The 27,513-nt window shown below is 41.8% G+C and overlaps 1 protein-coding gene and 1 long non-coding RNA gene across 4 annotated transcripts in view; one reads left to right on the top strand and one right to left on the bottom strand.

Annotated features, from left to right (window-relative positions):
* Positions 1-13,566, bottom strand: part of sertad4 (SERTA domain containing 4) — a 51,013-nt gene extending 37,447 nt beyond the window's left edge. The window contains exon 1 of the mRNA XM_008125803.3: positions 13,326-13,566. The gene's annotated coding sequence lies outside the window, so the exon portion shown is untranslated. The remainder of the gene's footprint in view (positions 1-13,325) is intronic.
* The window catches only part of LOC107982308 (uncharacterized), a 32,668-nt gene continuing 17,509 nt past the window's right edge, over positions 12,355-27,513 (top strand). For 2 of the 3 annotated variants that reach the window (XR_010003313.1, XR_010003315.1), the window contains exon 1: positions 13,870-26,349. This is a non-coding gene — a long non-coding RNA (uncharacterized LOC107982308). Of the gene's footprint in view, positions 13,229-13,869; positions 26,350-27,513 lie in introns of those variants that run through there. The other variant, XR_010003317.1, reaches the window with a different exon arrangement.

Here is a 27,513-nt window from a genome sequence, read left to right as displayed (position 1 = left end):
TCCTTTATACTGCTTTGTGGCATAAATTGATAAAATTCTAAACCACTTGGAAAGTTCAGGTGGATGATACTTTGTCAATATAATGGTAATAAGGTGCTTCTTCTTAGCTGTCATTGCTACCATGAAACAGACTTGTCTGTTTTCAATGACACTGCAAACATGTTCTCCTTGCCTACAAGGTGGTGAGATATGTTTGCTGGAATAAGCATGCTCACATTTCAAGAATCATTTTTACATAGATTTTGAGAACAACACCTGTTGCCTGATGTCAGAAGTATCTAATAGCTAATGCCTTTTGAGCCACCTTCCAGTTCTTCCATGCTTGATGTGTGCATGGATATGTGCTTTGTTTCACAAAATGAAATTAAAATAGTTTTGGACAGAGAAATTCTGCACAAACTGCAAAACTTCAGCCAAAAAAAGAAACGAAAAGTTCCTTGTCTCATTCTTGTGCTAGAGGCAGGAAATCTTTCAGAGATTGGTGATTTTTCCATGGCTGTCTTGGCATGTCTTGTCAAGAACAAGTAATTTTGAGAGAATTCTTTGCATCCCTAGAGTTGGCTTTAAACAAGCTCTTGCTTGTGTTTGTTCAGACTCATTGTAAGATTCCTGCTGCCTGCATGCATTGCTAGCTGCTTCATTGTCCACCTTTTTATAGTAAATCGGATAGACAAATTGCATTCATTGAGAAAGGATCCTTAGAAGATATCATGTCAATTACCTGGCCCATCTTCATATACTTCCGGCTCATAAGAGCCATGCCAATTGGAAACTCCCAGTGTGTTTTCAGGAATCTGTTCAGATCCACTAGCACCTTAGGGTACACCGACCTAATAGGTTTATCCCTCCAGAAAATAGGACACTAGAAACCTAAACCTTAGCTGGTTGTGATTTACCCATGACAAAGAAAGTCAAAAATAATTTCTCCATTCACAGATCATGTTCTCCCGGTCTGCTGACAACACTGAGTCAAACGTAAACTGATTTGGGCTAACAGCACGTTTCTCAGGTAATGGTAATAAAAGAATGCAAATTGATAAGATAAAAATAGAAACAAATCTGTTGTGATTCTGCTCGTTACTTATAATTATAAACAAAATCTAAATTCTTGTTGTGTAAAATTCATTGTATTTTACAATGCAGACGTTACTCTTACTCATCTATACTGTAGAATTAATGGTTTGACACCTCTTTTACTGCCATGGCTCAATGCTATGGAATCCTGGGTTTTGAGGTTTGATGAAGCACCAGTGCTCTTTGGCAGAGAGAGCTAAAGGCATTGTAAAATTACAGTTCCCATGATTCCATAGCATTGATCCAAGACAGTTAAAGTGGTGCCAAACTGCATTAATTCTACAGTGTAGATGCATCCTCAATCTAGAACTTCAGTCAAGAAGGTTGGTAGTCCAAAGAAAATAAGGTAAGAGAGCTATTTGGTGATTTTCCTGTTACCTGAAGATGGATAAATTCATCAAAGAAAAGAAATATTTTTCCAATGCTAAAGTCACCCCAAAAATACAGCTGAAGAAGACAGTAACAGCAAATGAATATAATTCATTAGTAGATATTTGTAAAAGATATGTTACACCGTAGTTCTCCCATGTTGCTGCTGATGTCACGGCAACATAATTATTACTCAATTCATTACTGTTAATTACTATACTGGAAATGTAGATACCTGAATTACATATGTATTCTCCTCCAAAAACAACATGAGGGTTAGATTAGGTTAGAACGTTCACTTATAAGATCATCAAACCAGATCTCAGTGTATCAACTGAGTACTACCGTCTTCTTAAAAAGACAAACATGTTTTTGGATTGCTCTTATGACAAATTAACTTTTCTAAGTTAGTAATAATAAAGAAATGACCCATTACAAGAAAAATGTGTATGAAATTAGTGAGTGGAATAAGCTTATAGAGAACTGGGGCCGGGCTGTGGCGCAGCTAGCTAGTAACCAGCTGCTATAAATCACTAATGACTGAGAGGTCATGAGTTCGAAGCCCGGGTCAAGTTAAGCCTCCGACCATTAAAAAAAAAAAAATAGCCCCGGCTTGCTGTTGACCTAGCAGCCCCGAAAGACAGTTGAATCTGTCAATTAGGGAAATTTAGGGACGCTTTATGCGGGAGGCTAATTTAACTAATCTACAACACCATAAAACTGCTCACGAGGAAAAGAAGAGGAAGAACAGCCACCAATGGACGGTGAAGCAACAACTCCCCCTGTGGCCGGAAATCGTGAAGCTGGAAGATGTTTAAAAAAATGCCTCTGTGTCTGTCTAAAACTGAATGTTGTTTGTCTATTGGCATTGAATGTTTGCCATATATGTGTTCATTGTAATCCGCCCTGAGTCCCCTTCGGGGTGAGAAGGGCGGAATATAAATACTGTAAATAAATAAATAAATAAACCAGCATGGTGTAATGGTTTAAGAATTGAACTACAACTCCAGATCAGGGTTCAATTCTCCTGTTCGGCCATGGAGGCCCACAGGTGACTTTTGGTGCGTCACATTCCCTCAACCCCAGAAAACCATGATAAGATTGCTTGAGCGTCATTATAAATCAGAAATGACTTGAAGGCACATGGAAACAACAAATAAGCTTGTAGGCAGTTCCGGGGAAAAGTACTTAACATCATATTTCTTTATTTGGACAGTGTATTTATTTCTTTTTTTATGCAATACATTTCTTACTCATGTTACTATTTTCAATTTACAACGTTAACATTCTAATAAAGGAGATAACTCTTTTTCATTTAGCACATTTTTGTCTGAATATTTTTATTACCTATACATCTGTAGATCTCAGATTTTAGTTCCAAAATAGGTAAAAAAAATGTGATATTTGAAAAAGGCAAATGATTATATTACTACTAGAATTTTCCTGTCTATGGCTCTGTAAGTGGGTCCTCTAATCTATGGAATTCCTCCCAAGGGCTGCTAAGTTGGTCCCAACTCCAACTTCTTCTGCATGTTTGAAAATTTCATTTTGATAGGCCAACAATAGCTGGCTGATGGATGAGTGCTGTACTTTTGTTGTTATTGTGTATCTTTAAGTGTGACATATGGCAATTCTAAGATGAACTAACAGGAGTGTTTCTTGGCAAGATTTTTCAGAGAATTTTCCATTGCCTTCCTCTGAGGCCGAAAATGTGGTTTGCTCAAAATCACACAGTAGGTCTCCATATTTGAGTAGGTAATTTGTCCTTAGTGTTCTAGAGTCACAGTTGAACACTTAAATCATTTCACTGCTCTTTCCTATACTTTTAGCTTGTTATATTTTAAATCTTTTCAAAAATGTTTTATATTAATGCAGTTTTCAATAGGATTTCTTGATTTCTTTTTTTAAAAATCTATTATGATTTGGTTTTGGCTGTTTCTATTCTTATGTTGTAAGCTGCCTTGGATTCTGAAATAAAATGATAGAAGTTTTTTTAGAAGAACCAAAATAAAATAAAAGTGTAAAATATACGCATCTACTGTTCTCATCCCATAGCATAATTGCCTTCAAGCCACTTCTTGTCCATTTTGTTCACTGAGCTAAAAGAACAAATTATTCTGAGCGACTTTTTTCAAAGCTGCATTTTATGCTTCTTGTTTTCCAGAGTATGGCCTCAGGATCTCATTACCACTCTTCTGAGATCCCTAGAAACAGCTGTTTTAAATAGCTTGATTTCCTGCACTTTCTTTTTTAAATGTTGGGGGTTAATTAAGTGATAATTAAGCAATGGGCTGTTCTATTTGGCACTGCTCCCATTCAGCCTTCTTAGAACCTGCCATTAGGAAAAAGGTACAACATCAACAATCATATCAAATGTTTTTATGTCAGGACACAGACAAACAGAATATCTTCTTGTCCATTCTACTTTTCCAAACTAATATGGTCACCACTGAAGAATTATAGAAAAAGCATGTCTTTATACTAGTTTGGACTCTGGAAATTGAATTAATACACATGAAGATTTAAGAGAATAAAGACTTCATTAGCATCAAAATACCTGGGTCCGTTAAATTCATTCTATGAATTCTGTCATCTATACACACAAAAGTGAAAATGTATATGTGTGTATGTGGCGGATGTGTCCACTTACAGACTCCCACCTCCACAAACAGCTACAACTCCCAGTGCTGACGAGACACCAAAAGCCCTCCCTCCACTGACATAGCAGGTTACAGTGAGTGCCACATCCCAGTGTTCCTTTCTTTCTCCATTGGTGTGGAATTTGCATGACCCCGCCCACTGCCTCTCCCTTAACTCTTTCCTATTCTTTTCTATGGCACACAACAGAGGAATTGATCAGCAACTGAACATACTAGAGAGGTTTGTGTGGAGAATTCACCATGATTTATAGTTGTAGGGACTGGGATGTATAGTTCACCAGAAATCTAAGAGCAGTCTGAACCCCACCAATGATGAACCTGGAACTAACTTGGCACGCAGGCCCAACATGACCAAGTTTCCATACTGTTGGGGATTGAGGGTGATTGGCCTTGACATTCACCCATATTCAGAGAACACTGAACCCATCTTATGACAGATATGGACCAAACTCGGCACACAAATTCAACATGGCCATCTGGGAATAGTGGTGTACTTTGGGGGGTGATTGATCTTGAGCTCTGGGAGTTATAGGTCACCTGTATTCCGTGAGCCCTCTGAACTCCACCAATGATGAATCTGGACCACTTGGCATATAGACCCAACATGGCGAACTGTACATACAGGCAGAGTTCAAATAGAGTTGACCTTAGAATATGGGAGTTGTAGTTCACCCTTATCCAGAGCGCACTGAATGCAGCCGAAGTCAAACCTGGGCTAAACTTGGCACATAGACCCAACATCACCAACTTTGCATACAGGTGGGGTTTGGTGTGATTGACCCATGATATTGGGAATTGCAGTTCACTCATATCCTTATGCATTTTCTAATGGGAGCATTCATAAAAACAGCAGGAAAGACTGGCTTTTTAAAAATAACACCCCAAAACAAACCATGCATCTTTCAAATAACCCGGGCACCGGGCACCGCCGGGTTCCCAAGCTAGTATGATATAAAAGCCAACTGGAGAACGGTAAAATTTTCATATTTCTCTAAAACACTTAGCCATCCTGCCCTTAAGTGATAATTGCCTGAGTCACTCTCTAAGCCAATAACAATACTGATATTGTTTAGTATGTAGAAAGCTGCTTCTGATGTAATTTTCTGAATCCACGTTATAGATGACTTGATAGCAATTTGTTGAGTACTTTCACGTGTTACACAGGTAAAGAAACATTCCGCATGTATTTTAAAAGGAAGCTTCTTAGATTCATGCACATAGACCACATACTATTCTATCTGTAGAGCCAATTCCGGAAAAGTTTCAAAGATTATTTGTCTCCACATTCATTTATCTAATTTATATCCTGCCTTTCTCTCAAAGTAAGATCCAAAATGAGATTCACATTAACGTTTTCATGTAGAGGTACTCTGGTGATGTAGCTATTTTAAAAAGTCTATCATTATGTACAACAATTTTTTTGCATTTTTCTATAGGCCATCGTAATATAATCATAATAAAAGCAGGAAGTAACATAAGAAAACAAGCTATAAGCACAGAACATTATGTAGGATCAGTCCTAAGATAACCTAACATGTGGAACAATTGAGCGCCATGGAGGAGAGAATACTGCTATTGTACAGTATTGAATTGTTTTGCTTCCACATGCCTGTAATTAATATATATTGCTGAGTGTATTGGTACAGTATAAATCTTAAGAGAAAGAAATTAGGTCAAAGCTCAGAGTGGGTTGACACAGCAAATCAATCATCTCAACAAAAAACCTCTAAAATCACAAGATTGTTCTCTTGATTATTTAATTATTCTTTTAAACAGAAGTACCAATTAAGGTTGCCTTTCCAACTGACTTTGCACCAAAATGAAGAAATACACAAATGCTACTGGAACAATAAATTGGATGTTTTATGGGTTAATTATATTGCTGCCTTCTCTGCCATCCACTGAATAATGCAAACAAACCCAAATAAGTGTTTTGAAGCAAAATGCAAGTTGTCTTCACTGTATCCCGTGTTACTTTTCCATGAAGTTTAAGCGCTATTATTATACTTTTACAAGACTCCTTCTAAGGGAAATAAACACGAAAGGTAGGATTCCAAGGAAATGACGCACAAATATTGGCAACAGGCTTTCAAAATTGAATCCAGTCTTTGCAAAACTGTACAGCAGCTCACTAACCCTTCTTAATTCAAAATAAGATGTTTCAAATTAAAATTAAAATAGGAGCAACTGTTTAATGTTTTTTCTCCCTTCTAAATCCCACCTTCTGCCTCAGGGGGGTTTCCTTAAGATACCATTTTTAGCTCAAAGTTGGACATTTTCAATGATTGAGTCATCATGGCAAGCAGGGGAAATAGAAATCATTTATCTTCATGAGCTGAGGCACTGCAGCAAAATACTACTGATAAACACCTCAATAAATTGGCTAAGACTGAAAGAAGGACAGTGAAGGAGGACTAAAGGAACACACACACCACTGGATACCTCATTGTGAGGTGAATTAAGGAGAGATGTGGTTTTGAATTTCCTTTCTCTTTTTGTATGCCTGTTTACCTGTTTTACTGTTTGTGTGCCTGCATTTGACAAAACTGGGAAAGATTCAGGAAGCATATACAGACCAAGGGACCACATTCAGGGATAGATGTGGTAGCCATGCAGCAAAGTACAGACCAAGTATACTAAATATGCTTATGCCAAAGTCTTCGGGTATTAACATACTTATTTTTACAAATTCAACTTAGAATTGAAACAGCCGGCCCTTATTATCTATGGATTTTGCATCCACAGATTCCACTGTCCATGACTCGAAAATATTCTAATAAAAAGTCCAAAAAGTAAACCTTGATTTTGCCATTTGATATAATGGATATTATTTTACTACACCATAATGGGGCATGAACATCCATAGATTTGGGTATCCACTGAAGTCCTGGAAACAACCCCCAGATGATACCGAGGGCCCATTGTAATCTCAACTACCATACATACTCAAGTATAAGATGGGTTTTTCTGCCCTTTTAAGGGCTGAAAAAGCCCCCCTCAGCGTATACCCGAGTGAGGGTGCTGGCCGGTTTATATTCGGGTCAGCTTATACTCGAGTATATAGGTAATCAGAGTTGAACAGTCCTACCTTAAATTAGTTTTATGCAAATATTCAAAAACATTTAACCTACTGATCCCTCGATTAATGTAATTTTATCGGTATCTATTTTTATTTTTGAAATTTACCAGTAGCTGATGCATTTCCTACACTCATCTTATACTTAAGTCAATAGGTTTTCCCAGTTTTTGTGGTAAAATTAGGTGCCTCGGCTTATATTCGAGTCGGATTATACTCGAGTATATATGGGGTATCTCCCCAACACTGTGTGTGTATGTGTGTGTGTGCGTGAGAGAGAGACAGAGAGACAGAGAGAGAAGGCATATGTAATAATTTCCTATAATTTCCAAAGGCTGTTTATCAACAGATTTTGGTATCCACAAGAGATCCTGGAACCAAACCTCAGCAGATACCAAGGGCCCACTATAATCTCAAATATCTCCCCAACACTATTTGTATGAGAGACTGAGAGACTGAGAGAAAGGCGTAAGACATACGTTTCACCACTGTGTGCATTCTTTCTACAGATTTTTATTGGACGAGACTGATAACCGCGTCCCATCATTTTTAGACTGTACGCATAGATTCTGGTATCCATGGGGATCCTGGAACAAAACCCCAGCAGATACCAAGGGCCCACTGTAATCTCAAATATCTCCCCAACACTGTGTGGGTGTGCGAGAGAAAGAGACAGAGGTTGAGAGAGAGGTATAAAACATACACATACCCACTGCATGCATTCTGTCTACAGATTTTTATCAGACAAGAACTGGTAACCATTTCCCACTCTTTCCAAAGACTATTTATTCTGCCCACCTTTTCTTGATAGCATGCAGTTACACTACACTCCTGGCGAAGGGAAAACTTCAAGGGAATCATGGAGTTTTGACTATACATGAGTCTGCATACACGGCATCACAAGAAAAGGATGACGTATGTGTCTATGCACAGATTTTTGCAAGGGAGGGGGAGAAATTGATAAAACACATTTGCCTCATGTATAAGTCTAGATTTTTTAGTAAAAAAAATCAACCCCAAAAAGCCTGGGACCACTTATCCACAAGTAAACATGAGTTTTTTTGTTGTTTATTTGTTCAGTCACTTCTGACTCTTCATGACCTCATGGACCAGCCCACGCCAGAGCTCCCTGTCAGCTGTCGCCACCTCCAACTCCTTCAAGATCAAGCCAGTCACTTCAAGGATAACATCCATCCATCTTGCCCTTGGTTGACCCCTCTTCCTCTTTCCCTCCATTTCCCCCAGCATCATTATCTTCTCCAAGATTTCCTGTCTTCCCATTATGTGGCCAAAGTACTTCACCTTTTGCCTCAGGCATTATTTCCCGGAGTATGGACTGGTTAGATCTTCTTGCGGACCAAGGCACTCTCAGAATTTTCCTCCAACACCACAGTTCAAAAGCGTCTATCTTCCTTCGTTCAGCCTTTCTTATGGTCCAGCTCTCGCAACCATAGGTTACTACAGGGAATACTACTGCTTTAACGATGCGGACCTTCATTGCCAGTGTGATGTCTCTTCACTATTTTATTGAGATTGGCCATTGCTCTCCTCCCAAGAAGTAAACATCTTCTGATTTCCTGGCTGCAGTCTGCATCTGCAGTGATCTTCGCACCTAGAAATATAAAGTCTGTCACTGCCTCCACGTTTTCTCCTTCTATTTGCAAGTTATCAATCAGTCTGGTTGCCATGATCTTGGTTTTCTTGACGTTTAACTGCAACCCAGCTTTCTTCTTTCACCTTGGTGATAAGGCTTGCCAGCTCTTTCTTGCTTTCAGCCATAGAAGTGGTATCATCTGCATATCTAAGGTTGTTAATATTTCTTCCAGCAATTTTAACTCCAGCCTTGGATTTATAAAGCCCCGCACGTCGCATGATGTGTTCTGCGTACAAGTTGAAAAGGTAGGGTGAGAATATACAGCCCCGCCGTACTCCTTTCCCAATCTTTTTGACTTATGTACAAGTATATATGGTATGTTAAATAGTAAACATAGAGCCGTGTCAAAATCTGTAATCTAGCCCCAAAAGCTTGCCCTCGTATTCAACAAAGAACTACATCCTATCTATAACTAAACTTTAATAAGAAATGTGCCTGTATGGTGAATTAATACAAGATGTCTGTGAGTAAATAAGAGATGTTATTTTTCAAAGACTTTGTTTTTTTTTTTATCTCTGAGTGCATATTTTAAACTAAGATGTTTCAAGGGAGTGTATATCTTTTGGGCAAACTGCAGCTTCAAAGAAACAGCCATCATCTGCTGGGCTGTGGCGCAGCTGGCTAGTAACCAGCTGTAATAAATCACTACTGACTGAGAGGTCATGAGTTCGAAGCCCGGGTCGGGTTAAGCCCCCGACCATTAAATAGCCCAGCTTGCTGTTGACCTATGCAGCCCCGAAAGACAGTTGCAGCTGTCAAGTAAGGAAATTTAGGTACCCTTTATGCGGGAGGCTAATTTAACTAATTTACAACATCATAAAAACTGCCAGCAAAACACGAGGAAAGGAATGAGGAAGTACAGCCACTAGTGGACAGTGAAGCAACAGCTCCCCCTGTGGCCGGAATCGTGAAGCTGGAAAAAAATGTTAAATGCCTCTATGTCTGTCTATACATGTTGTTTGTCTGTTGGCATTGAATGTTTGCCATATATGTGTTCATTTTAATCCGCCCTGAGTCCCCTTCGGGGTGAGAAGGGCGGAATATAAATACTGTAAATAAATAAAATAAATAAATAAATAAATTTTTGTAGTGCCATGTCTTGGTCCTTTGCAGTTCACAGACATGGTTCTTTAGTTTAACAGCTGAGTTACCTGTGTGCCATTACATGAATGCTTGTGGATATCACTTGTTCAAAGGGTTGACTTCAAACATGGTCATGCTTTTATTGACTAGTGGTTTTCAGAAGGTGGTCTCCACATGTTCATGGAGATTCACATTTGCCAAACGGATGACATATTTTTCCTTTTCAATAAGGTTATGATTTCAATTTATTTCTAAAAGTGTTGTTGAAGGCTTTCATGGCTGGAATCACAGGGTTTGTTGTATGTTTTCGGGGCTGTATGGCCATGTTCCACAAGCTTCTGGAACATGGCCATACAGCCCGGAAAACACACAACAAACCCTGTGATTCCAGCCATGATTCCAGCCAAACCCTGTGATTCCAGCCTTCTTCCAAAAGGTTATGTGCCCAGAGATTGGGTGCAGTTATTTCCAATAGTTCCAAACATAATGTGGATTATTTGTTTTGATAATCTGGATATGGCAGTATAGGAGGGGCCTCAGAGGCAGCTCTTTTCCCTGCTCAAGGGGGGAACTACATATTGTACTCGCCCAGAGCATGAAGAACTGCCAAGAGAAGGATTGAGAGAGAAAGGGAGGGAAGGAAGAAGGGCTGGCTGGTGGAGAGGCGCGTCGTAATTAAAAACTAAAGTGGCCTGGTTATTTATAACCTCCTGAAAAAGGGGGGAGAGAAAGAAAATTGTCCAGAGATGCTGCTCCTTAATGGGAGAGAGCTTGGCACTGAGTGAGAGCGCAAAACTGAGAAGTGATGGAGAGGAGAGGGAGAAAGAAGAGAGGAAAACTGGAGGGGCTGGTTTTCCCGCGGTTTTCTCTTCTTCCATCCCAACCACAACAGAGGCTGGGGAAGAAGCTACGCCTGCCTCTCTTTGTCTTCTCTCTCTTAAGATGACTCACCATACTAAAATAAATACACACACACCAACCAACCGACCCATCACCTTACCTCTCTCCCAAAGTAGAGGCTTACCGCACAAAAACACACACCAACAGACTGACCCACTGCCTCGCCCTTTAATATATTTTTCCCACCATCTCTTTTCCTGCCATCTCACATCCTTCTACTCCTAAAAGGACACTTGTGTGTCTTCATCCCTTTGGTCAGTCCCTCTCAAGAGTCCTCTACACTGATTATTTAATGCAGTTCAAAGCTAGCTTCAAGATGAGAGACTACAGGGCCACAAAAGCGAGCAAAAAAATCCTACAGACCACTTTGAGACCCGTTAAGGGAGTGACACACAAACCACAGTGATACGCAAAAGCAGCCAGGCTTTGAAACTGAAAGGCTATTCAGTGCTAATCAAGCTGGCCAATTGCAACATTCACACTTGCCTCTCAACAGACATGAGTTCTTTCTCCCACCCTGGACATTATTCCACATATATAAACCCCACTTGCCTAGTTTCTAACAAACCTCACAACCTCTGAGGGTGCCTGCCATAGATGTGGGCAAAACGTACGGAGAAAATGCTTCTGTGTCATCCCCATACGAGCTCGTGTGTCATCCCAATATGAGCCTCAAAGTGGTCCAATCACCTTTACTGGGTTGCTGTGAGTTTTCCAGGCTGTATGGCCATGTTCCAGAAGCATTGTCTCCTGACATTTTGCCCACATCTATGGCAGGCATCCTCAGAGGTTGTGAGGTCTGTTGGAAATTAGGCAAGTGAGGTTTATATATCTGTGGAATAATGCCCAGGGTGGGAGAAAGAACTCTTGTCTGTTGAAGGCAGGTGTGAATGTTTCAATTGGCCACCTTGATTAGTAATGAATAGCCTTGCAGCATCAACACCTGGCTGTTTGCTGCCTGGGGGAATCCTTTCTTGGGAGGTGTTAGCTGGCCATGATTGTTTTCTGTTTGGAATTTCCCTGTCCTCTGAGTGTTGTTCTTTATCCACTGTCCTGATTTTAGAGGATTTTTTTAAGGATTCCCCCAGGCAGGAAGCAGCCAGGCTTAGAGGCTGCTAGGCTATTCAATGCTAATCAAGCCGGCCAAGTGCAACATTCACACTTGCTTTTTTTGGGAAATGCTGGACCATGCTAACAACCACCATGTCAGACTATGTCGTACTACACAGAGAAGCCATAGAAAAACACAAGCATGTGGACAATTTCAACAAAAAGGAGGAAACCATAAAAATGGGCAAAATTTGGCTACCCTTATTTTAAAAACCTCTAAAATTTGGACAGTAAACAAAGAGTAGCACTCAAAAAACAGGCGAATTCCAAACAATAAATAATTGGGGCCAGCTAATCACCTCCTAACCAAGGATTCCCCCAGGCAGGAAGCTGCCAAGCTTTGAAGCTGCAAGGCTATTCAATGCTAATCAAGGTGGCCAATTGCAACATTCACGCTTGCCTCAAGCAGACAAGAGTTACTTCTCCCACCCTGGACATTATCCCACAGATATATAAACCTTCGTTGCTTAATTTTTACAATATACCTCCCAACCTCTGAGGATGCCTACCACAGATGTGGGCGAAACGCCAGGAGAGAATGCATTCTGGAGCATGGTCATACAGCCCGGAAAACTCACAGCAACCAATGATTCCGGCCATGAAAGCCTTCGACAACAGTCCTCGCAACCTCTGAGGATGCCTGCCATAGATGTGGGCGAAACGTCAGGGGAGAATGCATTCTGCAGCATAGCCGTACAGCCCGGACTCACAGCAACCCAGTGATTCCGGCCATGAAAGCCTTCGACAACAACCTCTGAGGATGCCTGCCATAGATGTGGGCGAAACGTCAGGAGAGAATGCTTCTGGAGCATAGCCGTACAGCCCGGACTCACAGCAACCCAGTGATTCCGGCCATGAAAGCCTTCGACAACAACCTCTGAGGATGCTTGCCATAGATGTGGGCGAAACGTCAGGAGAGAATGCTTCTGGGGCATGGCCATACAGCCTGGAATATGCACAGCAACCCAATCTATCTGTTCCCCACCATCTCACATCCTAAAAGGACACTCGTGTGTCTTCCCCCCTTTGGTCAGTCCCTCTCCAGAGTCCTCTACACTGATAATTTAATGCAGTTCGATGCTGGGTGCAAGGTGAGACACAAAAGCGCGCGAATTAAGTCCCGCAGACCACTTTGAGGCCCATATGGGAGTGACACACAAACCGCAGTGGCTTTTGTATCATCCACATATGAGCCGCCTCTCGCCGTTTCCCGCCTTCTTCCACCCTCTCGTCCTTGTTTTCCCGCTTCCTTTTCCCCGCCTTCCCAAACGAGAGCCACTCCTGCCTCTCTTCTGCCTTTCGGTGAGTCCCTCTCGCTTGGTTTCATCCATTCCCTTTCTGCCGCTGTGCCAGCCTTCGCTTTGGCCGCTTTCCCCGCCTGGTTCCCCTTCTTCCTTACCGTGGCGGCGCTTCCCTCCCTCGGGAAGAAGCCTCCTCTCCAAGGCTCAGTGCCCTCAGTGCCCTCCGCGGTGGCTGCTTTCCTTCGTGGGGGTAAAAAAGGAGCAGAAGGTCGCCTCCTCCTCCTCTCTTGTTTCCTTCAGCGCCTGGGAAACCAGTCAATCCTGTTCCTGCACATCCATGGCCCCCTGGTTAATATGGAGAGCAATGTGTGTGCCTCTGCCTATCTCTATCTCCACATATATATGTATTCTTCGAGATGCCCTGAGGGTGAGGAATATGATCAGCTCAGCAGCCCTTCTGGCCTCTGCTGCAGCTGCCTCGGCTGAGCCAAACTAGCAGAGGGTTGTTTTTTTGTTCCTGTCACTGTGAGAGAGGAAGGCTTTCAGTTCAAGACCCTCCCGCCCTTCTCTCTTCCCCTTCCTTCTCTCTGCCACACCGAGAAGGGCTTCAGGTCCCTCTCCTCAAGGAACCCATTGTTGTTTCTAATAGCTGGCTGGCAATCCTTTCATCCCGCCCTGATAGGAAACAGATGAGGAGGGACTGCAAGGGGACTTCCCCATCCAGTCTTGAGCTAAGGCTGGATGGGGAAGAGTTTCAGGCTGGGATCTGTAAAGCAGGGCTGTTTCTGAAGGCCAGATGTTGTGAATGTGTTGCTTTTTTATTATTTATGCTGATGCCTCGTTGGAGATGCAATCGTAGACCAGAGCCTCCCAAAGTGTATGTCACAACACATCAATGTGTCTTCCGCAGTGCACAGGTGGATTAAACTAGGGGTCCTCAAACTTTTTAAGTGGCGGGCCGGTTCATGGTCCGTCAGACTGTTGGGGGGCCGGACTATGATGAAATAGTCCAAAATTGGGATTGTTGTTGTTGTGTGCCTTCAAGTTGTTTCAGACTTAGGTAATAGAATTTTGACTTTCCCAGTAAGGTTAAGGTAAAGGTTTCCCCTGACATTAAGTCCAGTCATGTCTGACTCTGAGGGTTGGTGCTCATCTCCATTTCTAAGCCGAAGAGCCGGCGTTGTCCATAGACACCTCCAAGGTCATGTGGCCGGCATGACTGCATGGAGCGCAGTTACCTTCCCGCCAGAGCGGTACCTATTGATCTACTCACATTGGCATGTTTTCGAGCTGCTAGGATGGCAGAAGCTGGAGCTAACAGTGGCTGCTCACGCCGCTCCCGGGGTTTTTTGAACCTGGGACCTTTCAGTCTGCAAGTTCAGCAGCTCAGTGCTTTAACACACTTCGCCACTGGGGCTCCTTATGTTTCAGACTTAGGTCAACCCTAAGTCCGAAGTTTAGGACAGTGGCCAAGTAAAGGACCTTGGAGGGCCTTACTTTGGGGACCCCTGGATTAAACCTTTGTGCCGGCTGAACTGCTGACCCGAAGGTTGCTGGTTTGAATCCGCGAGGTGGGGTGTGCTCTCAGCTGCCAGCTCTAGCTTGCAGGGACATGAGAGAAGCTTCCCACCAGGATGATAACACATCCGGGCGTACCTTGGGCAACATCTCTTTAGACCAGAGCCAGTCCAACAATGAGGCGAATTAAGCGGTTGCTTGGGGCGCAAAACATACGGGGGCGCAGTCGAGACTCCTTTTTCTGTTGATTTGTTGTAAAACATGATGTTTTGGTACTTAATTTGTAAAATCTTAATGTAATTTGATGTTTAATAGGCTTTTCCTTAATCCCTCCTTATTATCCAACATTTTCGCTTATCCAATGCTTTTATTTTTCAGTGATTGGTTTGGGGGGGGGGGGCACCAAAATTCTGTTCGCCTACACTTGAAAAATACCTAGGGCCGGCTCTGCTTTAGACAGCCAATTCTCTCACACCAGAAGTGACTTAGAATCAGAATAATAGAGTTGGAAGAGATCTCAGGGGGCATCCAGTCCAACCCCCTGCCAAGAAGCAGGAAATCGCATTCAAAGAACCCGCCATCCAGCCTCTACTTAAAAGCCTCCAAAGAAGGAGCCTCCACCACACTCCGGGGCCAGAGAGTTCCACTGCTGAACAGCTCTCACAGTGAGGAAGTTCTTCCTGATGTTCAGGTGGAATCTCCTTTCCTGTAATTTGAAGCCGTTGTTCCGCATCCTAGTCTCCAGGGCAGCAGAAAACAAGCTTGCTCCCTCCTTCCTATGACTTCCCCTCACATATTTGTACATGACCATCATGTCTGCTCTCAGCCTTCTCTTCTGCAGGCTAAACATGCCCAGCTCTTTAAGCCACTCTTCGTAGGGCTTGTTCTCCAGACTTCGATCATTTTAGTCACCCTTCTCTGGACACATTCTAGCTTGTCAACATCTCCCTTCAATTGCAGGGCGCTGCGTTTGGTGGTCCCTATGTAGACTTGTCCACAGCTGCATGGTATACGGAGAGCAGAGCTGAGAGCAGAGCTGAGAAGATCCCTCTTGTCCTTGGCTGAACGTAGCATTTGTTGGATTTTCTTAGTAGGTCTGTAGACAGGCCACAGACATCAGAAGAGCTGTAACGAGAAGAACAAGCCATGAGAGTAAAGACAAAGATCCACCCAGAGGAAAAGTGTTCTTACCATACATCAAGTGAACCACTGACCGCATAGGCAAGCTGCTGGAGAAACACAACCTACAAACTATCTACAGACTTACTAAGAAAATCCAACAAATGCTACGTTAAGCCAAGGACAAGAGGGATCCTCTCACCTCTGCAGGAGTCTTACCGTATACTATGCAGCTGTGGACAAGTCTACATAGGGACCACCAAATGCAGCATTGCCCAGACAAGAATCAAGGAACATGAAAAGCACTGCAGACAAACTCAACCAGAGAAGTCAGCCATAGCAGAGCATTTGATGAACCAACCTGGATGCAGTATATTATTTGAGAACACAAATGCTCGACCACTCTCACAACTATCATGTCAGACTACATAGAGAAGCTATTGAAATCCACAAGCATGTGGACAATTTCAACAGAAAGGAGGAAACCATGAACATGAACAAAATCTGGCTACCACTATTTAAAATCAGAACAGTAAATAAGGAACAATACTAAAAACAGAGGATTTCCAGACATGAATCTATCAAGGGCAGCTAACGACTCTGAACAAAGGATTCCCCAGGCAAGAAGAAGCCAGGAGACGAAACTATTCAATGCTAATTAAGGTGATTAATTACAACATTCACACTGGCCTCCAACTGACAAGAGTTCTTCTCCCACCCTAGACCTTCCACAGATATATAAACCTTCCTTTCCTAGTTTTCCCATATACTTCACAACCTCTGAGGATGCCTGCCATAGATGTGGGCGAAACGTCAGGAGAGAATACTTCTGGAACATAGCCATATAGCCCGAAAAATACACAACAATCCAGTGATTCCGGCCATGAAAACCTTCGACAACACATTGTATTATCATTGTTTTCAGTGATTGGTTTGGGCGAGGGGGGGGGATTCTGTTCGCCTACACTTGAAAAATACCTAGGGCCGGCTCTGTCTATGTCTAAGATCTTTGGGAGAGTCTTGTACTCATGTTCTTGGATTCATGTTTTGAAAGAAGTTCCTGTATTCCTGGTTATGGATTTATGGCTATGCTTTGATTCCAGCTTTGTTCATGTATCTTGTCACTTTTGAACAGAACTGTGCTGTTTGGGCTATTGACTTTTGAATGTCTTTTTCCTATTGCTTTTTGGACATTGCTTTTTATATTACCTTTTGCCTTTTGGGCTTTTTATATTTGCTTCTCTCAATAAACTGTTTAGTACTATTGGACTCCTGTGTGGTGTTGGGTACAACACCTGTGTGGTGTTGTTGCACTCCAGGCTAGAGTGCAACAGTCATTAGTAATCTTGGCTTCCAGGAAGACTTTAAGCTTAATTTACTCTAGGACCCATTGATTTGTCTTTTAAGCAGTCACGGTATCCACAAAACTCTTCTCCAGGCACCACATTTCAAATGACTTGATTCTCTTTCTATAACTATGCATAGAAATTGGAACTGTAATAGCATTGGCAATCTTTAATATTCAGTGATATATCCTTACACCTCAGGGTCTTCTCTAGCTTCTTCATGGCTGCCCTACCATTTTCAGATGGATGATGAAGACGGTGACAGTTTTATTGCAACATATTGGCATGTTATTGTTTTCCAAGAACATATCTACAAGGAATCAACATTAATCATGATCTCGCTACCAATGTTGACTTCCACCCACCCCCACCAACCTAAAACCATCCTGGAGTCCTTGTTATTATTAAAACCCAAACTTATGTAGTACAAGATTAAGCTATAATGCTTACTCGTGCATTTATCTGAATGGAGATATGAGAAGTATTTCTTTGAAGGAACTATATATGTGGAATAGACTAAATATGCTTTTGCCTGCCCCCACCCACACCCCAAAACAGAGCCATTGAGCCAACCTACATAATCTAGTATAATGCACGCAGAGAGAACCGCATTAAAGAAAGTTGCCTGCAGAGCAAATAGCTCCAGATGTCTCAAGCAAGAGATCTTTTGAATGCCTGCAATGCATTTATTTTAAAGAAATGAAATTTAGGCTTACTGCTCACCTACCAAAAAACATTGAATGTGAGAACAGAAAGCGGTGCTTATTCAAAATAGTTTTTTTTATAAAACAGCTTTTAAAAGTGACTATGGTTAGGATTTCTGGAGTGGGGCGTAATTCTATGCAGAGTGAGGGGCTGCAGCAATCGCCTCATGTCTGCTGATCCACTTGGAAAAAAGGGAATACAAATGAAGCTAACTGTTGAGGTAAAGCAAGGAAAAAAGAAAACCTAATATAATGGCATAAGAGCTTCATTGAATGGCGGATAATAGATTATAAGTTAGATTGATTAATAAACCGTTTACTTCCTTTCAAAAAATTAGAACCCTTATAATGGGGGTGTCATCTTTGTATTGTATAGTTGCTGCCTTTTCTCAGATGATTTTGTTGTGTGGCGTTGTCAAAAGCTATGTAAAGCCCAGTTCTCTTAGGGTGCTGGGACGAACATATGGAAAGCTAAATGCATTGTGGGGCTCTGCCACAAAAGGATGCAGAAACAGCATCTCTTACAAATGGTTGTCCACACTCTGCTTCAATATACCCTGCAAAGGAGAACACACCACCAGCTATTCCACCACTGAATAGCTCTCAAAGTTAAGAAGTTTCTTATCCTGTTCAGCTAAAATCTGTTTTCCTGCCATTTCTAGCCATTGGTTCTATTCCAACTCTTGGGGCAACAGAGAACTATGCTCCATTTTTAATCTGATAGCCCTAAAGGTATTTGAAGGTTTGAAACACATCTCCTCCCTATTTTCTGTTCCCCAGGGGAAACATACTCAACTGCTTAAATCATTCCTAGCACAACTTCGTTTCCTCACTTCTCTGTGGACATATTCTAATTTGTCAATATCATTCTGCAAATGTGGTGCCCTGAATTAGACACAGTATTTCAAATATGACCTAACAAATACAAAGGAGAAGACAATTATTATCTAGTTGTGATGCTTTTGTTCATAGATAGATCTACACTGTAGAATTAATGCAGTTTGACATGATTTTGCTACAGAATCCTGGGATTTGTAACTTGGTGGGGCGATAGCACTATTGCAGAAAAGGCTAAAGTCCTTCTAAAACCGCAACTCCCACGAGTCCCATACATTGAGCCATAGCATTAAAATGGTGTTACACTACATTAATTCTACAGCAGTGGTTCCCATCCTGTGGTCTGTGGACCACCAGTGGCCCCCATTAACAAAAATATGGTCCGCAGCCTCACTATTGCTACACTGTTGCAACAAGAGCGACTGGTCTCGCGAAACCCTCTTATAGTGCCAAGACAACGGGAGGGGAGAGGCTGACTACCCACAAAAGGCCCAACAATAAGCCTCCTGACTGCTGCTTCTCCTCCTCCCTCCCCCTGACTGGAGCCATCCCATGTAGCGCCTGGAAGCAGGAGTGCCTTGATGTCTTCGTTTTTAGGCCTGCTCCTGGGTTTATTTGGGGCGCTGATTCAGAAAATTGCATTGAATAGACAACATGAGCTCTAGATTATTAAATACGGTTTTCTGTGGGCGAGCAGATGGCAACTATTGGATGGCATATGTTCTATATCAGAAATTAAAGCTAATGTGATCTGTCCGATGCAATTTTCTGAATCAGCACCCCAAATAACCAAACTGAATCTAAAGTTGACCAAAAATGGATTAGTAATCCTTTTGGTACTAATATTGGAGAGTGGTCCCTGGTCAAAGTGGTCCCTGGTCAAAAAAAGGTTGGGAACCACTGTTCTACAGTGTAGATGCACCCTTAGACATCATTAGCTTTCTCATATTGACATCATTACTGGCTGGCTGGCGCATATTCAGCTTATGATCCATTAAAACATTTAAATCCTTTAGATTCCCCACAGCCTATAATTGTGCCTATGATTTTTGGCATACCTAAGTGCAAGACTTTACCACTATGAATACTGAATTCCATTTGTTAGTTTTGGCCCAGCATTCCAGTCTATTTATAGTGTCCTGAATTTATCCTTTCATCTGTGGAGATGCTGTCCCCCCAGCTTCCTTTGATAAGGAATCCCTTTTCACCTACATCTTAGTGATTTATGAAAAATAAAAATAGGCCTTTCATGGGTAAATAAATGGAAAGCACTATAGAAGATAACACAGAATATCAAATATCATTCCTTGCATTTTGAAGTGTGCAAGTACTCAGCCTAAACAATTTGGGGGCTCCCACATTTCTGGCACATCATGGTTCACAGATGAAAATAATCATAATTTCATAACTGCAGTAACATTGCTGTGCTGGTTGTCAGCTCCACTTTAGGTTAATGGTCCCTCTAACAAATTAGGGCTGGAAGAATAGAGCAAGGGTAACCCTCCCAATGAAATAGACTTTGGACTTGCAGTAATGAGCAGGATACCTGGAAAAATACTGCCCTCAGAAGCATTTGGATCGTGTCTAGTTTAATATATTTCTTTTTGGTACAGTATTCTTGGTACCCTATAAAGAGAAACACATGGAGAAGTATATTTGTTTTATTCCACTGTTAGTTCAACATGGTTTAGCCCATTTTATTTTCGTGCCTTCTTTAGGGTACATATTGAAATATCCTGAAAGCATCTCTGAAAGGTGACAAAAGAACTGGGTATACTTTTCCCCGTAGTATGTTGAGACTCTTTTAGCATGTATTCTTTTTTCAATGTCTGTATCTCTTGCTTTATCATTGGCAATAATTAATCACAGAATCATAGAGTTGGAAGAGACCTCATGGGCCATCCAGTCCAACCCCCTGCCAAGAAACAGGAAAACCGCATTCAAAGCACCCCCGACAGATGGCCATTCAGCCTCTGCTTAAAAGTCTCCAAAGAAGGAGCCTTCACCACACTCTGAGGCAGAGAGTTCCATTGCTGAACAGCTCTCACAGTTAGAAAATTATTTCTAATATTCAGGTGGAATCTCCTTTCCTGTTGTTTGAAGCTATTGTTCTGCATCCTAGTCTCCAGAGCAGCACAAAACAAGCTTGTACTATGCTCCCCATGACTTCCCCTCACATATTTATACATGGCTTCTAACCCTTCATCTAAGTAATAAAGATGTTGAATAGAACCGGGCCCAGGACGGCACGCCACTCGTCACTTCTTTCTAAGATGAAGAGACGCATTAGCGAGCACCCTTTGGGTTCGTTCACTTAGCCAATTAAAGATCCACCTAACCGTAGTTTTGCCAAGCCCACATTTGACTAGTTTGTTTGCCAGAAGGCCATTGGACCCTGTCAAAGGCCTTATTGAAATCCAGGTATGCAACATCCAGTGTTACCTGCATCGACCCAGCTTGTAACTCTATCAAAAAAATGGCTGGAAACAGTTGTTAATAATTATGACCATATATCAGGGCCAAATCTGATGGCTAGGTGGACTTTTCAGCTTTAATTATTGCATGACAGAAGACATTTCCTTGCTCTGGTTGAAATTCTCACTTTTACACACTTGTAAAAGTTGCAGCCCTGTCCTCTATTACACCTGGTAACCCTCTGAGCCAATATGATATGTTCTAAAACATTGACTACAGTTTCGCAAAGGTGAGAATGAGAAAATTGGACTACAGCACCACACATCTGGTTCATTACTTTTCCAAGAGGAAATTGTTCTCCTTTCCACCTGTATCTGAAAATAACTGTAAAACTGCTGAATGGTGATATTTGGAAAACAATCATTTTATTTCTTTGGAGAAAGGAAGACACCAAGATTCCTAGAAACAACACGGTTAATATTTATTAACAACCCTTGAGGGGTTGTTAATGCATTGCTAACCCAATCTACACAGCTAGCAGAAATTTTGGAGTTTTCTCCCCCTTTCCCTCTCTCTCCCTATTAAAAACTAGCTTTGGGGTGTGTTTTATCCCTCAAGAGCTGGCTTTTGGAGGCACACAGGGGCGGGGGCTACGGTGGAGAGAATAATTCTGTCAGCAGAGGTCTACCAATGGATCCTGCCCATAAAATCTTATTAAGAGCTACTGTGAAAACACTTGACAGCTTCTAAATGTATCATTTCGGTGTTGTAAAAGCTGTTGATGGTAACTCAATGGATTCTTGCCTGCAATTTTAGTGCCCCTAGTATGGGAGTAAAAATAAGGAAAGTTGACTTTCCAGAGATGCCATCTGCTGGATAAGATGTAAAGGAGATATGATAATTACTTCAGTTAATTAAAGACCCCAGGCCATATTTTCTACATGTAGGTAGTTAATCCAAGTGCTCTGGCAAAGTTCCAGCTCCAGTTATTACATACTGATGGCCTACATTCTCTTTCAAGAGCAATATGGAATGTGTCTCTCCTTGCCTTTTTATGGTATAATGCAGAAGCTGCCGCACCAGAGAAAGGGAAAGTGCAAACGCAGGAGAGGAACTGTCAGAGCTGACATGACCTATTGCTGAATGGACAGAAGAACAGTGGGCAGAAAATACAGAAGGAAACCTTGGGCAGTAGCTGCATGAAAGCAGGCCTGTTGAGAGCTGGCACTGGGCTTTGGGCAAAATACATGATCAAGGGGCCCTCTCTAAATTTAGCACCAGGCCTTATAGACAGTGGTGTCATTCACCTGATTTGCACTGGTTTGCCTGAACCAGTTGTTAAATTGCTAAAAGACACAATGGCTGAGGAGGTTAAAAGCAGTGGCATGTGAAAAAACCAAAGGAGCTAAGGAGGATGGAGAGATGACAGGTACAGGAAAATTCTTCCCAACCAAGCATTTTCTTTAACACCCTTCACACATTTGCTGTTAGAACAATAAGATATTAGTCAGAAGGAATTTTCCACATGCCTCTAACCCCAGCCATGGGCAAACTTTGGCCCTCCAGGGGTTTTGGACTTCAGCTCCCACAATTCCTAACAGCCTACCAGCTGTTGCCCAGAGGGCCGCAGTGGTGCAATGAGTTAAACCCTTGTGCTATTGAACTCCTGACCTGAAGGTTGGCTGTACTGCTGACCTGAAGGTTGGCAGTTAGAATCTGTTGAGACCGGTTGAGCTCCTGTCAGCCCAGTTCCTGCCAACCTAGCAGTTTGAAAACATGCAAATGTAAGTAGATAAATAGGTACTGCTTTGGGGGGAAAGACAGAGATGTTCCAAAGCAATCTCACCAGCCACAAGACCAGGAGGTGACAATGGAGACTCCTTGGCTTGAAAATGAAGAAAAAGTACCTCCCAGAGCCAGAGATGAGCACCACCTCCAGAAGCCGGAAATGAAAGGAGAAGCCTTGCCTTTGTTTGTGTTTGTGTGTCTCATGTGATTGTAAAGGCATTGAATTTTGCCTATGTATGTAAATGCTGTAATCCACTCTGAGTCCCCTAGGGGAGAAGTGGAGAATATAAATAAAGTGTATTATTATTATTATTATTATTATTATTATTATTATTATTATTATTATTATTATTATGTACAGTATTTATTTATTTACAGTATGTATATTCCACCCTTCTCACCCCGAAGGGGACTCCGGGCGAATCACAATGTACACATACATGGCAAACATTCAATGCCATATGAACATAGAGACAGAGACACAGAGGCAATTTAATATCTCCAGCTGCTGACTTCTTGGGGGTATGCTCAATTCCAGCCACAGGGGGAGCTGCTGCTTCATCATCCACTGTGACGTCGAGTCCTTGATGGATTACTTCCTCATCTTCTGGCACACACACTGCTGGACATTTTTATGGTGGTGCAAATTAGTTAAATTAGTCTCCCTGCACAAGCGGTCCCTAAATTTCCTACTTGACAGATGCAACTGTCTTTCGGGTTGCTTAAGTAAACAACAAGCTGAGGCTATTTATGGTCGGCACTTAATTCGGCCCAGGCTTCAAACTCATAATCTCTTGGTCAATAGTGATTTATACTGGGGCTGCGCCACAGCCCGGCCCCAGTATCATCATCATCATCATCATCATCATCATCATGCCTGCTCTACCCTATACATGCTGCCTCTAATACATTTCCCATTTGCTCAGTTACGCATTATAGTTATGTACAGGTGGATAGACTCAATAAAAGAAGATGTGTCCCTAAAACTACAAAACTGAAGCAGGGCAGTTGGTGATAAGATAATTTGGAGGTCTCTAATTCATAGGATCACCATAAGTTGAAGTTGACTTTGAAATAGTTAACAACTATCTGAGCAACCATACCATATGACCAGGTATGTTGCAAGCACATAAAAAGACTCCTCTATCTTTCCTCTCTTATTCCTCTGGCTAGTGAGGGAAGGCTCTGCTGAGTTTCTCCTCTTCTTGAAACTTGAAACAAGAGCTTAGAAACCGCATGTGTACACTGCATAATAAATGCATGTATATAAAACCAATCTTCATTTTCCCCAGAAAAAGGTGTCAATGCTTTAGGAATCTACTTTTAATCCGACAAGAGGATCAGAGAAGAGGGAAGGTCTGGACATACCAGAGCCGGGTGGAGAGCTGGGGATGTGATACACTAAGCGTCCCATTGTCCAGTGTGGCTGCTGCTGCGGGTCTGGAGGAAACATTGGCCATACGCAGAGCTGGGGAAGCAATATTGCCCGCTCCTGGGATGCTGGCAGAGAGGCCAGAAGTATCCCTAGGTAAAGGAATCCTGGCAGGTCATATTCCCACATTTTACCTTGAATTATTTTGAATTACACTATGGACAGTTGAGATATCATCATTTATTTTATAATGTAATTTACACACGTATATATACACAGAGGTGTGGGTGTCCCAAGGTCTAGGCTTTAGGGATTTTGTTTCCCTGCTACTCCTGCTTGAAACCATAGAGATATAGCTAGATTGGTAGCAGTACTCCAAACGGATAAAATTATAATATTCAACAAACCATTCCTACCCAACTAACATTTGGGTGGGAAAATTCTATGGAATTCTTCTTATCTATGAGGTTAATTCACTCATACCGACACAGCAACATAAAACTCTATTTTTGGCAATTTACTCTTATATAGTTGCATGTGAATAGGTTCTGTGAGTATTTCAAACCATGAAATTTAAAGCAACCAGGGTTAAAATTTGCTAAACGATATGTAAGTAAGAGTGGATCTAAACAGTATATCCTTCATGTGGAAGCCACCAAAGAATGTATCTTGACAGCACTATACATCATGGGCAGAACATTTTAAAGTTCCTTACCACATGTATCTCCCCAACCACATGCACTATCTGTGTGCCAGCACTGTCTCCATGCGGGATATACGGATCTGGTGGGCAGATGTTGCATGGAGTTGTAGAAAAACAAGCTGCAAGGAACATTAATATTTTATGGCCATTACGCAGAATGCAAATGTGTGTGTGGTGTGTATGTGTATGTGTGTGGGGGGGGGGGAGGATTCAGAAGCTCCATTTGGTTATCATAGTGTTTTACTTAGTCAATGACCATCCAGGTTAATCCTTGTGCAAGTAGAACTGATGAGTTATATTTGACTGCAACACACTCACGGCTCAATCTGACATTGTGTTAGCAGTGAACTACTACAGGCAGACCCCAAATTATGAACATCCAACTTAAATATGACTCCTAGTTACAGACGGGGGTGATACTACAGGAAGTGAGAAGAAATCTACTCCTAGGAAGGGAAATCAACTCCTGGAAGTTATCACAGAAAGTTATCCACTCGGTCTCACTTCCGTCTCAAGCGTGGTTGGTGGGGATGAGGGAGAGGGCCTTCTCGGTGGTAGCCCCCTGGCTTTGGAATGCCCTCCCCAGAGAAATTAGACAAGCCCCCCTACTCCGCAATATTTTCGCAAGGAGCTGAAAACATGACTTTTTAAACATGCCCTCGACAATGCCTAAAAAATCAGCTGCCCAAATAAATAAGACTCTGGCACTCTATGTCAATTAGAATTTAGTATTGTCCATTTTAATTGCTATCACTGTATTTTTATTGAATATCTTATTTAAATTGACTTGGGTTTTACTTTTGTAAGTGTTATTTATGTTTTGATATTGTGTTGTTACTAATGTTGATGTATTTGACTTGTATTTTATGTGTTATAGCACTAAGATGTGCTGTCTTGTAAGCCGCCCCGAGTCCCTTTGGGAGACGGTAGCTGGATGTAAATAAAGTTGTTGTTGTTGTTATTATTGTTGTTGTTGTTATTCAATAATCCTGGTTTCCATGAAAACCCAAAACATTAAAAATCCAAGGTGAAATCTTCTGAACAAAGGGACAGATAGCAAAACAAACACCACAGGGGTGTTAACCCTTCCCTATGCTATCCAAAGCTGTCTGTCTGTCTGCCTGCCTGCCTGCCTGCATGGGCTGGTCCATGAGGTCACAAAGAGTCGGAAGTGACTGAACAAATAAACAACAACAATATATATAGGTCTGTAGGTTTGTTAAGTTGCATTTGTATGCAAGTCAGAATAGGTGCCATATAGCCGGAGTTACACTTTAAAATGCACTTTTTCTGATTTACATACAAACCTACAGAACCTACCTGTAGGACTGTCTGGATACATGAAAGGACATCCTTTCTCCTTCTTCGTTTGCTGACCAAGTAAGTTTCCAGTCCTTCAGAAGGGTCTTTGAAGATACACCAGAGGTAGAGTTGGGTGGCAGGAGGGGGGGAGGGAATTGTTTTACTTCCACTTCTGACCATGGAAAAAGTTGTCAATGAAGTAATTCTATTTGGACATGGCCTCATGCTCCACCCACATCCCACATGGTATTTGGTTTTACTTTTTTGTGGTAAGCAAGTACATATTGACTATTTATTATTGCCGTTGTGTGCCTTCAAGACATTTCAGAATAATGGTGACACTAAGGCCCCTTCTACACTGCCATATAATCAAGATTATCAAAGCAGATAATCCACATCATCGGCTTTGAACTAGATTATATAAATCTACACTTATATAATTCAGTTCAAAGCAGATAATCTGGATTTTATATGGCAGTGTAAAAGGAACCTAAGGCAACCCTATCAGGAGTTTCTTCGCAAAATATCTTTGGAGTGGGTTTTTCACTGCCTTCCTCTAAGATTGAGATAGTGTGATTTACCAAAGTCACTCAATGGGCTTCCATGGCTAAGCAGGGATTCAAACACTAGTCTCTAACATGCAAACCACTACATCATTTAAAAAAAATAGAGTGCACTCCTCATTCCATGCCACACATTTAAAAAATAAATAAGTCAAAGATTTATGTACACAAATTTGACAAAGCCAGGAGGCTTTTGCATTTTAGTCTACTAAGACTAGCCTTCTTAATAGTTTTATTCCTGATTAATAAAGAAATCACTGCTCACATCATTTTCACCTTGGAAACAAGCTCTGTGGAAATGTCTATTGTCCAAAAAACCCTGAAAAACCCGTTTGATCAGTCCGCAGCAAACCAAATGTGTGTGTCCACATACAGCATGGGAAGAAAAAACCTTTCTCAGACCATTTCTAACTTTATTTTTTAAAATTGTCATTTCACCACTCCATTTGCTGGTGTGGGGGGAAGAGAGGTCATAATTCAGAATGAGCCATCCTTTACTCCCTTCAGTAGCATTCTCACTGTCCATTGCAGTTGTGTAGTTGCCAAGGCTCTACAATCAGGGTCAGTAACAGTAATGTGGGAATGCTTCCCTCACTCTTCTGAAATTATTGTCTGCGCAGAGCTTCTGGTGATATTTGAACAGTATTGTGGGATTGTTGGGTGGGGGGGGGGGGATTTA

The sequence above is a fragment of the Anolis carolinensis genome, chromosome 1 (genome assembly GCF_035594765.1).
Source record: "Anolis carolinensis isolate JA03-04 chromosome 1, rAnoCar3.1.pri, whole genome shotgun sequence".
Lineage (NCBI taxonomy): Eukaryota > Metazoa > Chordata > Lepidosauria > Squamata > Dactyloidae > Anolis > Anolis carolinensis.
Note: the sequence above shows the minus strand (reverse complement) of the source record. Positions and strands in the feature narration are given on the sequence as shown.